The 12,867-nt window shown below is 36.9% G+C and overlaps 1 protein-coding gene across 3 annotated transcripts in view; it reads right to left on the bottom strand.

The window, feature by feature from the left end:
- Positions 1-12,867, bottom strand: part of ST6GAL2 (ST6 beta-galactoside alpha-2,6-sialyltransferase 2) — a 203,149-nt gene that overhangs the window by 171,269 nt on the left and 19,013 nt on the right. For all 3 annotated transcript variants that reach the window (XM_078147363.1, XM_020987933.2, XM_078147364.1), the window contains exon 2: positions 9,946-10,039. The gene's annotated coding sequence lies outside the window, so the exon portion shown is untranslated. The remainder of the gene's footprint in view (positions 1-9,945; positions 10,040-12,867) is intronic.

The following is a 12,867-nucleotide window of genomic DNA, read 5'->3' as shown; positions in this document are numbered from 1 at the left end:
TATCTCCTTTCACTTGAACTATAAGTCCAATTATATATCTATATCTATCTATTTATCTATAACTATCTCTATCTAACTATATCTATCTATCTATCTATCTATCTATCTGTCATTCTAATTGGTCTTCCTGCCTCAAGTTTCTCAGATCTCCAACTCATGCTCCCCAAAGTAATTTTCCTAAAACATGGGCCTGATCATGTCATTCCTGCACTGCAAGAGCTTGAGGGACTCTCTATTATCTCTAGGATAAAATGCAAATTCCTTTCATTGGCACTTACAGCCCTTCATAACCTAGTCCCAACCTACCTTTCTAGGATTGTTACAGATGACTCTGCTTCAAATATTCTATTTTCCAGTTAAACTGGTCTACTTGCTATAGTTCATCTCTGCCTCTTAGAATCCTTAATTTTCCTCAAAACTCTACTCTCACACCATTCCCTACATGAGACCCTTACTGATTCAGGCAGATGTTTGTTTCTCCCTCCTTCAAAAGAATATATTTACTTTTATGCATACATATCATTCCCTCTTAGAATATAAACTCCTTGAGGCTATAAACATTTTGATTTTTTACCTTTATAAATAGTTCCAAACACAGGGTCTGGTGCAGAGTAAATACTTAATAAATGCTTTTTGATTTGATTATTGATTGATAGTGATATCAATAAATTAACTGTGGACAGATTATAATTTTTTTTTTCTTCCAGAGAGTTTAAAAATAGTATATTGTTCTTTGGAGAAAAACCCTTGGTGAGGTGGCTCATTCTTACCTCTTTCAACTCTTCATCTATTTGAAAGAATCCATCTACAACATTATACCATCTGTATATTTTTCCTTACAAAATTGCTTTAAAAAAAATCAGTCATAAACCAGTAAAAACAACCCAACAAAATCCCAGCATGTGTTCAGGAAGGGCAGAGGGAAATGTTTTTGGATGTGAACGTTGTTATACACAGAAAGTTAGATGATTTTAAAAACATGACAAATTCTTTGACAGCCCCGACTGCACCTTTCAATGCTCAGTCTATCACATCTGCTGCTTACTATAATTCCTAACAAATGCAATAAACTGGAGTATGACCACTATAATTTCAAGGAGAAACACATTTATAGCTCTCCAGACACTTCACTATCCATTTAGATATTTGGCATTTAGAAAAATTGTAAAAACCTTCCAAATAAGTGTTTGCCAAAATTGAACATTTAAAAATAAACCTGACTCATCTTTGGACTGAGCCATAAGTTAAAAGTAGAGACAGAAAGTCTATACACTGTCCATGTCTTTCATCTTTTGATTCCTTAGTGAAACTAAACTATTTTTTTTTGTTAATTGTAATCAGTGCCTTTTTAAAAATCATTTATAACTTTCTTTATATCACCTTCATTTCCAAATATAGCCCTCTCCCACTCCTCTATACAATGAACCATCCCTTGTAACAAAAGAATAAGAAAGAGAGACAGAGAGAGAGAGAGAGAGAGAGAGAGAGAGAGACAGAGAGAGACAGAGAGAGAGACAGAGACAGAGAGATTCAGCAAAACTAACCAAGCCTGGCAGTGTATGCAATATTACAAATCCATAGTTAATCACTTATGTGAAGAATGGAGCAAGGTATCAACGAACAAACAAGCATATATTAACAAACAAACATTTATAGTGCTAGGCACTATAGTAAGTGCTGGAACTTCAAATAAAAAAGCAAATGAAGTCCATGACTTCAAAGAATTTAAAATCTAGTCACAGACACTTGCTAACTGTGTGAACCTGGGCAAGTCACAACCCTTATTTGTCTCAGTTCCTCTTCTGTAAAATAGGGACACACTGGAGAAGGAAATGGCAAACCACTCCAGTATCTTTGCCAAGAAAACCCCAAGGACAAGTTTGTGGGGTCATGAAGAGTCAGACACAATTGAAGGACTGAATAACAAACTTTGGGGTGAAGATAGTAAGTTCTGTTATGGGAGTGTTGAGTTTGAGAAGACTATAGAGCATCTATTTTCAATTATCAAATAGATTAGGCAGTTGGTGATGTATCTCACATGCCTGGAATTTCCGCCTTATCTCTATCTCTTGGCTACCTTCATTCAGGTCAAAGCTAAAGTAAACCTTTGACAAGAAGCCTTTCTTGATCCTGTTTAATGCCAATTCCTTCACTTAATGATTATCTACAATTTTATCTTGTTCAAACTTGTTTGTACATATGTAGTTATTTGCTGTTTCCTCCTTCATTAGATGGTGAACTCCTTCAGAGCAGAGGCTACTTTTTTAAACCTTTCTTTGTATCATTTTTTCAGCACATAGTAGGTAATTAATGCTTGTTGATTTCACTTTTTTATTTCATACGGGACTGGGACTCTGGAGAGAAACTAGAGATCTTGGGATTATCTACAGAGAGATGACAGCTGATTCTATGGGAGCTCATGAGATCACTGCATTAAATAGTATACAGAGAAGAAAGAAGGAAAAAACAGAGCCTTGAGGAAAACTCATACTTAGTGGGTGTGACATGGAGGAAGGTCCAGAAAAGGGGAATGAGAAAGACCATTCAGAGAGGTAGCAGGAGAACTAGAAGGAAGCAGTATCATAGAAACCCAGAGAGAAGAAAGAATCCAGGAGGAAAGAATAGTTAGCATTGTAAAATGTTATAGAGAGGTCAAGAAAGATGAGGCTTGAAAAAAGTCATTAGATTTGGTGATTGAGATACATTTTTTCATCTCTTCCTAGGGGCCAAGTTTAGTCATTATAATTACACAGCGTAGTGAAGCCCATCCATTAATGAGTCAAGATAAGGCTGCAAAATTATAATTCCCCAAATTCATTTAAAATATACTAGGCTTTTAGAGTTGATCACTCCAGATACTAGCAGCCAGCTTCCTGTTTGCCGAAGACCAGAGACTCCAGTTGCCTTCAAAATGTCAGCATTTCATGCTATTTTCTCTAATGTTGGATATCAAAAGAATTTTTAGGAGATTAGAGTGAGAGGAATTTTGGAGTATACTTCAGTTGCAATAAAAAAAATAATCATGTCCTAGAAACTGCTCAGGTATTACTAGCTATTATTCATTCCTGTGTTTAACTGGAGTGAAAAGGCTATATGAATGCAAGGCATTCTTAAAAGAATAGTTTCTATAGACCTCAAAAGAGCCACAGAAAATTCTAAACCTCCCATAGAATGTTTGCCATATTAATTTCACATTCCTTCCAAAGTCACAAGAGAAAGTGACCTTGGAAATGACTTACAATTAGCTGAAGGACACTATCCTTTTTTCTTTCTTCAGGAATTCTATACAAGCTTCTTTATAGTAAATAGGAATTGTTGGGTGTGGAATGTGGGCCTTCTATTGTAATACTCCTGAAATAAAGTTATATAAATGCTAATGGTTGTTAAAAGCTATAAATAGTTTAACTTTTTCATTTTAAGAATTTTAAAAGGAGGCATTTAAAGAGTTGCTCTGTAAACATGGCATTCAGTATCATCACAGTTTGGAGATCTTAGCAGGTCTGAAAACACTTAGTAGAAATCTTGGAAGTTCTGTTATCACCAGTAGACCACTGCACATTCAAAAATCTGTCTATCATTTGGATGTTGTCATGGCAACAATCTAGTTCCAGCTGGAAAGAACTGGCTCACTTGAGCTTGCATATCCTGAACTATAAGCTTGCTTTCATCCATTATAGAGCCATAAACTGTCATTTATGATTTGGGGTCACAAGGCAACACCTGAAAAGTATAACTCAGGTGGATGAATGCCAAGAGTACTTCCATTCCATTGCCTCTTGTTTGTTTATTTATGAGTTATGTAATGACAACTTACTGATGAGATGGCTTGTCATTATTTTCCATTGCCTGTATTTCTGATCAAGAGTCTATATTAAGGAAAGCAATTTGATATAATTTAAGCACAATTTTAGTTCTTATTTCATTCTGCTGGAAATCAAGTTAGCTTTTCCTGCCTTTCTATTAGGCCCCCTTCTGTCTGTAGGAGGATTTTCAAGGAGACCAGTAGAACTCCATACTAATATTCTCCAGATGGTGCAAATGGATGACCACATTGCTGATGGGCTTCCAGGTCGAAATGTAGATCTGAATGGTTTAGGAGGAAGATATCTTCTAAATGTCTGTCTCTTGCCAAGAGTCTTTTTATTTTCCAACATATGGATTTGAGCACAGGAGAAGGAGCACTAATGGTAAAGTTACTTATGTAAACAAGATCAGGAAGCTGTATCTTAGAAAAAAAAGTTCAGCAGTGGAAAGAGTACTGGCAAGAAGATCAGGGTTTACATTCTATTTTCACCTTTTACCTGCTCTATCACTTTGGACGGTTCACTTCATTTTGAAACCCCAACTTCCTCATTTGTAATGATATAGAGCTGGACCAGATGATTTCTCAAGTTCCTCCCAGCTATACTATTCAAATTATTCTTTGATTTTATCTTTCTGGCTACTTTTTTCAGGCATGTATAAATAAGTTTCAAAAACTCCCCCTAAATGTTACCAATTCACCATATTTTTTCTGTTCTCACATTTCCAAGTGTCACAGAAATGACAGTGAACATTAGCAGCCTGAACTATGTTTCGAATACCATATCTCATATATTTAAAAAATTAAAATTCATACTTTCACAAGACCTGATTTACTTGAGCACTGGCCTATCAGTGCATCTTAGAATGACTAGTTTTTCAGAGTCCAGGTGGTAATTCTATCTTTTCATTTTTGACTTGTTCTATTCAGTGTCTAGCAATAAACAGTAAGTAGATATTCGACAAATGCTTATTAATTATAGCTATTTATGCAGTCAAGATATCAGTACAGTGTCAGACCCCATAACCTTTCTGAGAGGAGTTACATAGAATTCATAAGCAAGAATCAAAATCCCAAGACTTCTATTAAATATATTGATAATAGAGTATTTGAGAGTCCACAAACCAGCAGCTAAGAAAACTATGTTTACCTATTTTCTTCACTGGGTGTCAGGACCTAGGCTAGAAACACTTCCACTAAAATGTTGACTATAGCCTCTGAGAAACACAGGATCCTGGACCCAGAGCAATCACAGTATTCTGATGAGACAGACCTGCTGGTGAGAAGGGATGTGATCACACCACCCCTGCAGGAAGTAACCACATCCACCTAAGGGAACAGTGCTCTACTTCCCAACTCTCACAGGGACCAGACATGAGTGGAAGGATGGGATTGAATATTATCTCCAACATGGAGCAATCAGACCAGTGCTTGATCTGTTACTGTGTTTCTCTTCGTCTCTGTCTCTTCATGTGTGTTTGTCTCTGTCAGCATGTCTCTGATTCTCTCTCTGTCTTCTCTGGTTCCCACCCTCTCTTCTTTCTCTTCCTAGTTCTTCTTCTGGTTCTCTCTCTCTCTCTCTCTCTCTCTCTCTCTCTCTCTCTCTCTCTCCCGTCGGTCTCTGTCTCTCTGTCTCTCTTTCTCTCTCTATCTGTCTTGCTCTCTCTGTAGCTTGGGTCCTGACATTGGAAACAAAACATCAAAAACCTAGTTCCACTATTGCCTCAGACACTGCTGGGTAAGTCACTTAGATTCACTCAGCATCAGTTTTCACATCTGTAAAATGACTTAACAGTAGCACCTCCCTCATAGGGCTGTTGTGATGATCAAATGATATAACATATATAAAATGATCTTCAAACCTTAATTGCCACATAAATTTTAATGTTAATATTATTATTAACCTCTCTAGACCTTGGTTTCTTTATCAGTAAAATCAGGGGGTTGACCTAGAGAGCCTCTGAGGACCCTCCAAGCTCTAAATCAATGATGAAGCTTCTTAGGCCAGAATGTGGCACTGAAAGGGAGCATATCATATTCTGGAGACAAGAGATGGGTCCAGAGGGGAAAAAAACTGCATTAATTTTCCATGTTTCATTCTGAAATATAGTAGTTAGGAACTGAGGGATTTGCAAAAGGGGAAGGTCAGACCAGAACTGAATATAAATTGCCACGTATATTACGACAAGCTGGCCTTTCTTTAAGTACATAACTATGAAATCTTGATGGTTCAAGAGAGAATGGCAGGTTTTCCATTCCATATCACCTGTCCTTTCACGTAAACCACTAAGCTATAATTATGTAGGACACAGTTAGAAGATATTTATTCTAGCCAAATTTATGCTATTAGTTTATATTTAGGACTTTTCCTAGGTTGTTTTATCTTTCATAGATTAGCAGGTAAGTAAATATCTATAATTAAAACTCTTTATAATATCAAATTCAGAGTTGCATAAAAATTATTTGACATTTGGAGTTGATCATCATCATTCACAATAGTCCGTAGAATATACTGAATATGAACCTCACTGTGTTTATAGGCAATTGCTTCTCCAAATTTTTCAGAAATAGAAATAGATGTGAAGACAGAATTTCATAAGATTGGAAATCTAGGGATAGAAGAGATCTCAGAAGTCATCTAGTCCAACCCCTTCATTTTATAAATGAGGAAATTAAATACCCCCAAACTCACATAGATAGTGATTGTGGAAGGCAGAATCTGAACCCAGGTCCCTTGACTGAAGAGCCAGTGTTCTTTCCATTGTAATTTCTAGTATTTTCACCCCAAACACAAAATCTGTTCTTCATGATATATTCATGCTGTCGTTCATCAAGACCTAGCAATATATGAACTAAGATTAGCTCATCAGTCATTTAATGCTTATTTTATACCTACTCTGTGAAGAGCATTGTGGGGAAATGTAAAAGAAACTGAAGCATGACAAAACAGGAAAATTATAAATGTTGGAGAAGATGTGGGAAAATTAGAACACTAATGCATTGTTGGTGGAGTTGTGAAATAATCCAGGTTTTTTTGGAGAACAATTTGGAAGTATGCCCAAAATGTGCATAGGCTCAGATTCTTAGAATCTAGCCAATGCCTCACAGACTCTCAGATTCCCCAAGTCTGGCTAATATGGAGGATCTTTAACAAACTTTATCTTTGGTTGGAAAAAAAAAATGTGCATACCTTTTGACCCAGCAATAGCACTTCTAGGGCTGTATCCCAAAGAGATCATACAAATGGGAAAAGGACCCACATGTACAAAAATATTTATAGCAGCTCTTTTTGTAGTGGCAAAGAATTGGAAATTGAGAGGATGCCTGTCAACTGGGGAATGGCTGAACAAGTTGTGATATATGAATGTAATGGAATACTATTGTGTTATAAGAAACAATGAGCAGGCAGACTTCAGAAAAACCTGGAAAGACTTGCATGGACTGATGTTGAGTGAAGTGAGCAGAACCAGGAGAACATTGTACACAATAATAGCCACATTATGTGATGACTAACTTTGATAGACTAGCCCTTCTCAGCAATGCAAGGATCTAAGACATCTCCAAAAGTCTCACGATGGAAAATGCTACCCACCCCCAAAGAAAGAACTATGGAGTTTGAATGTAGATCAAAGCATACTATTTACTATTTTTTCTGTTTGTTTTATTTTCTCTTTCCTGTGGTTCCTCCTATTGATTCTAATTCTCCCTTACATATCACTAGTGTGAAAATATGTTTGATGCGAATGTGTATGTATAGCCTATATCAGATTGTGTGCCATCTTGGGGAGGGAAATGCAGAGGGAAGGGGAGAAAAATTTGAAACTCAGAAGCTTATGGAAGTGACTGTTGACAAATCAAAATAAATTAATAAAAAAAGAAACTGAAAACATAGTTTATGTCTTTGAGCAGTTATAATCTACTATTTACTAAAGATGTGACCCTAGGGAGATGGTTAAATCTAGGAGTGAAGGGCTGACATCACCCGACAATTACAACAAACATTCACCCTTGACAGTCTGTGAAATTTGTGTTTAAAATATTATGACATTGTTTTTCACTAGCTATAGAAATATCTTGAATATTTTAGTATCTTGAAAAATTATTATAGCTAAATGAATCAATATAGTAATCTTTACAATGAAGATATACATGTCAAAAAGACCAAAAGTCACTAAAGAAGGACCATCAGACCTAAAAAGCTCAGAGATTTCTCAGGAGAATATTGTCCTGTCTACTACATCCTCAGGGTGAAGGAAAGGTAGAACGTGGCAGGTATTAATGGGGGATGAACAAGTAAAAGATTATCACCCAGCCCTAGAGAATGGAGTAGATGTCATCAAATACATTGCTTCACTCCATGGGTTAATAGAACAAAAGACAAAATGACTGAGAAATAAAAACCAGAAACTCATGGGATCTAAAGTTGAGAGGTTGGGTTGGCAATCAAACGTCTTCAGGTTTTTGGGTAAAGGACCCCAAGCTAAGAGGGGGTACACACGCAGAATGTTGGAAGAACAATAAAGAGGAAGGAAGCTTTGTGATAAAGGACTACAATCTGCATTATGCAAAGAATTGTTCTGAGGGAAGCTACAGGCTGACCACATCTTCTTTTATTTTTTTCCCCTAAAACTCTACAAAGTTTCTCAGTGAAATACATAGTAATGCAAAGGATATCAGCCTCAACATCCATTTTTGATAAACAAAATGTATGAAAGCCTTATGACATGAGGATTAACTTGATATTTGTCAATTTAGTCTATCAACATCCATCAATATAAGTAAGAATTTCTTTAATAGATGCCACATATAGGCAATGAGTTGACCCTGCAGCTGAATAGTAGGAAAAATTTGCACTGGATTATACTTGGAAAAAAATACTCCACAGGGTTTTTAGGGATTCTAAGCTACACATTGTCATAAAAACTTGTTTCTTTCACACTAATATTTTCCTAGTGATAATACTCAATTGTGAATAATGAAAAACTATGATCTTAGGAGAACTGAAATGACATACTGTGCTTCCCAAAAGTCTTAGTGCAATTTTAAGCTTTAGTAAAGCAGCTTAAAATTATACTAAGATTTTTAGGACAGTTTATATAACACCAAATGTAATGGAAAGGAAATTTTAGATTTAAAGAAGTTGTAATGTATTTCCAGTGATGAATTACACATAACAAAAAGGATTAAGGGCATTATTAATGGCCTACATTAGAAAGTAAGTTCTTGTCCTGCAGGGATTGCTTCATCCTTTACATTTGTGTCCCCAGTGTCTAGCACAGAGCCTCGTTTATTGTTTATTTAATTGATATATGCTTGGGAAGTAGGGAAGCCTTGTCTTAAAATGAGAATGAAAGGCAAGAGTTGGGTATCCCAAGTATTACAATGATAATAATTTAGTATCCCAAGATACTAAAAGAACAAGAAGGCTTTTTTTGTGTCATGTTGCATGTATCCCCTATGCAGGATCCATGGGAAAACATGGACAAGAATCTCTCAGGATTAGAAGGTATGGAGGGAGTATAATTTATAAGAGGTGGTGAAAGTATCTACATCTATAGAATTGTGAAGATGCTGATGTACCTCAATTCTTCTAATTAATTTATGACAGCTTTTTAAGAATGATGGGTATTTAAACGCTAGGAAAAAGACAGACAAGAAAAATATTTTATAATGCAGTTTTTTGTTGCTTTTAACAGTGACATTCCTTTTGGAGCTACAAGCCATGTAAGTAAGGACTCAACCCAGCTACTGCAATACTTTGCATAATGTCCTGTCCATGAGGATCCAATAAATATTGAGAAATAATTGAGATAATTCTAGTTTCCATAAAAGATGTTCTGAGACTTACTTATGAAACAATATTAACAAGTTTCTTAAGGAAGGAAAGAACCATTTATTAAGTGTTTAGTATGTTCCAGGTGCTGTTCTAAGCTCTGAGGATATAGATACAAGCAAAAGGCAGTCCCTGCCCTCAAGGAGCTTACATTTTGATATGGGAGGGAATGCACACACAAAAAGGGGCTTAAGATAGATGGAATGCATGATTTTGAAGTATAGAAAGCCAGGAAAGGGACAAGGAGGGGAATGAAAAAGTAGGTTGACCTAAGTCCCCTCACAAAATGGAGGCTTCATGAGGAACTTACCAATGGGAGAAGGGGAAAGGGCTTCCATGTTGAGAAGACCAAATGAGTGGTCACCTGTTCCACAGCAAGGAAGTCTCAGGCATTGAGGGAAGTTCTAAGAAGAGATAACATAATTTGGAAAGGTTAGACGTATTAAAACTAGTGCTTTAATACTAATGATTCATCTACTTTTCATTCCCAACAGTTACCAAAGAAAGAATATGGCTCTAAACTTTCTGACGCCTTTTCATAATCTACACAGTTTCTTAGCCACCTAACCAAAAGGAGATGAGTCATGTCAGAGTCAGAAAAAAAAAAGTCACAGTCCAGTTCACATTTGCACTAAGACAGCTGTGACAAAGCTGAAGCATAAATCCTGGTATAGTGGAAGGAATACTGGATTGGATATTCTGGTGACAACCCTCCCCACTATACAGCTACAAGACCTTGGCCAAATCAATCTACTTCTTTGGGCCGGTATCATGAAGAGATTAGAGTAGATAAAGAAATCTGATGTCCCTTTTAGTTCCAAGACTATGATTTAAAATAATGTTCCAGAAGAATAGAACTCATTCACTTGGACAGAAAAAGATACAATATAAACTACTGAACTGGTTCACAGGATTTTTAAAAAACCGAGTGTCATTTGACTCAACGTTCTTTGTTCATTTCTTTAGATAATTTTAGGTCAGGCTTACCATTATAACACTTAATAGCATACTGCTGAATAGACTATTTTCTCAATATAATGAAGTCTCATTACTCTGAAGGGGCTTTCATAGACAATTATAGTTACCTTTTTTGTTGTTGGCAGGAACAAATTTATGGATACTCGTGAAGTATCTACCCTCTGGGATCAGTCTCCCCAGTGAAGCACTTTCATACTCAGGTTGGGGTCCCAATGGCAAAATTGCTTCTAGCCTCATATTCTAAGGTTAGAAAACCCTGAGGGGATGGGCTTCTAACAGTTTAGCTCCTGAGTTTCCACCAGTATGCTCTATATTACCAATTAGCTAGTTGAACTCCATTAACTTTTTAGAAAGGGATTTACTGAGAAGTTGTAACAAACACAGAACAAAACATTCATCCCAAACTGCTTTCCCTTCCATAAACAAGGTCCCAGAGAGTGGGTTCAAACTTAAAGTACAATGGTACTTTATGTTCACAGAGAACATGTGCGATCAAGGTGTAACTTCTAACTCCTAGCTTTGGAAATCCTTTTTTTACTTCATGGAGGCCTAACGAAGTTCCCCTCAGCTCTCTGCTGGGCAGGTCACTCACTTCTTTTTGCCTAGATCTCCTTTTTGGTGCTGAGACTCTATCATCTCTTCTTCTTGGGCGTGTGAGAAGAATAAAATACCAGTTATTGCATAGATATTGCTTTGTCTCTTCAGTGTGCTTTGCTGCTGTTGGGCTTCAGATTCTTCAGATCTTACGATGCCCACAAATTCAGTTCTAGGTTACATCAATCTTATAGTTGCTGCTTGTTAACCTCAGCTATTTCTACCTGCTCTGGTGGCCAATGATGATTATGATGGAACCTCTGAATCTCCCAAACTCACCAGGTTACCTAGACACTACCATCTCAGAATACTTGTTTATCTACTATCAGGAAAGAATAGGTATAAAAGAAACAAAAGTGCCTTGTGCTCTTGGACAAATGGCTCCAAGAAGAATATGGTCAGCTCCTCTTCCCCTAGAAGCTCAAAGCAGTTTTCAATCTCTTCCAAAGAAAAACACTGATAATTTGGTGGGTTGCCTCTTTGGTATGCATATTCATTTCCAGTTCAACAGTTTGTGAGTCCTTTCAGCCCATAGCCAATTAGAGGGCTTTTTATCATTACACAGTACCGATATGTGAGCCAGTAATGACTGAAAGTAGGCTCAACAAAGTTTCCACATGGTTGGATAGGAAGCAGGTAGAGAATATTTGGTATGCTCTAAATATTAAAATGAAGCAGAGAATATCTTCAAATGCTTCGAGGACTGAGAGTTCATTGGCTCGTTCCCTTCCCCCCAATTATGGTTGTTCAATGGTGTATTGACCAGAGAGGCTCCAGTATTGGGAGTATTCATACATGTATGTGTGTGGGGAGCCTGCTTGTGGAAGTGTGTGATGACAATGTGGAGTAGAGGGGCCTAGATCTCCACAACAGAGCATGCAAAGGTATTCTCTGATTATTTCCTGTCCACTTACTGCTTGGTGAACAAAAGACCTTTTGGTTGGCTGATGAACTAAAACTTGGTATGCACACAAAAGACACCGGTGAAATCAATTTCTCTTTCCTGCTGGCAGGAGGATAAATGCTAAAATGCTATAAGCCTCCAGGTGGCGAGAGAGAAGGAGTAACAGTGGTGATAGCAGTCTCTTGCTGCCAAAGCCCTATCTCTTCACCTAGCCTACATGTAATGCCTCTGTTTGAATCTTTGCATTCATTCTTTCTGGTTCTTAGGTGAAGGAGTATTGCAAATAGCTACATGCAACTTTGTGAGTTTTGAAAGTGCCAGCCACTAGTGACCCAGGAACTGGAGTTCATAATAGTTTTCTAGTAGTTGAACCCAGTGAAGGATGACCTTCAGAATCCAGCTCAGCAGTGAATTGTATCTAGCAGCTAAGATGATATTTTCTGGAATGAATTGTCTATGACATATTTGGAAGTGAACCTATTGGGTCAAATGCTTTGTGGCATTCATTTGACCCCAGTCTTCCCATAAATTTATGTGGAAAGTTTGCCCCTAGGTTGGGAAGATGTGTTTTCAATTGTTTCTTGCTATAGCTTCTCAATGGATATTCCTTTATTAAAGCTAATTTATATTAATTGATTAAATGATATCAGAGCTCTAATCAATAGTATCAGTGATATTGAAGAGATATTCATTGGCACTGGCAATTGATGTGAAGGGGAGTACACTGAAAAGGAGGCTTGAGATAATAACACTAGA

Source organism: Phascolarctos cinereus, unplaced genomic scaffold, assembly GCF_003287225.1.
Source record: "Phascolarctos cinereus isolate Bilbo 61053 unplaced genomic scaffold, phaCin_HiC Scaffold_7;HRSCAF=346, whole genome shotgun sequence".
NCBI classification, from domain to species: Eukaryota; Metazoa; Chordata; class Mammalia; order Diprotodontia; family Phascolarctidae; genus Phascolarctos; species Phascolarctos cinereus.
The sequence above is the reverse complement of the archived record's forward strand: the minus strand, read 5'-3'. Positions and strand labels throughout refer to the sequence as shown.